This window comes from Mercenaria mercenaria, chromosome 18 (assembly GCF_021730395.1).
Source record: "Mercenaria mercenaria strain notata chromosome 18, MADL_Memer_1, whole genome shotgun sequence".
NCBI classification, from domain to species: Eukaryota; Metazoa; Mollusca; class Bivalvia; order Venerida; family Veneridae; genus Mercenaria; species Mercenaria mercenaria.
In genome coordinates this window covers 42,864,238-42,864,838 of record NC_069378.1, presented here as the reverse complement: position 1 = coordinate 42,864,838, position 601 = coordinate 42,864,238, and the positions used below count along the sequence as shown (strand labels likewise).

At 37.3% G+C, this 601-nt stretch overlaps 1 non-coding gene across 1 annotated transcript; it reads right to left on the bottom strand.

Annotated features, from left to right (window-relative positions):
• Window positions 1–264: 264 nt before the first annotated feature.
• Window positions 265–337, bottom strand: Trnar-ucu (transfer RNA arginine (anticodon UCU)). The gene has a single exon. It is a non-coding gene; the product is annotated as a tRNA-Arg (tRNA).
• Window positions 338–601: the final 264 nt, after the last annotated feature.

The window sequence follows — 601 nt, the reverse complement described above, 5'->3', positions numbered from 1 at the left end:
ATATCCACCCTTAGTTTATTTAGAACTCGTAAAGGATGTGAAATTAGAACTTTTAATTACACGTCTGCGTAAAATGTAGCCATGTAGCCACAACAAAAATTGTCATTTGAGACTAAGGACATACATGTATTGGATTTCATTGTTTTCTGACATATACATGGAAGTATCGGGTATAGTTCAACATTTTTTAACTCTACGCGAGGCAAGGAATAATCAAACAGTAGTGTAAAATCTTATCATTTTTCGTGAAGGAAAAAAAAATGTCATCCCCGGCGGGATTCGAACCCGCGACCTCTGGATTAGAAGTCCAGCGCGCTATCCACTGCGCTACGGGGACTGATGACAAACTTTGTGCGGAACGAAAGTTTTATTAGGATAAAGCCACCGCGCGCTTTTTAAACTTTTAAAGCGGGTTTATATTGAAATGTGGTGTATTATTTGTACAAATATAATCCATAAAAGTATCGCTCAACCGCTGACTAAATAAACATCCTTTACCAAGTACTCAGGCATGTTTGACTAGCGGTAAAGAAGAAAGAGTGTTTTTTCCTCTAAGATGTTTTATATTTAACCAGGTGCGCGAATTTACTCTCTAGATTAA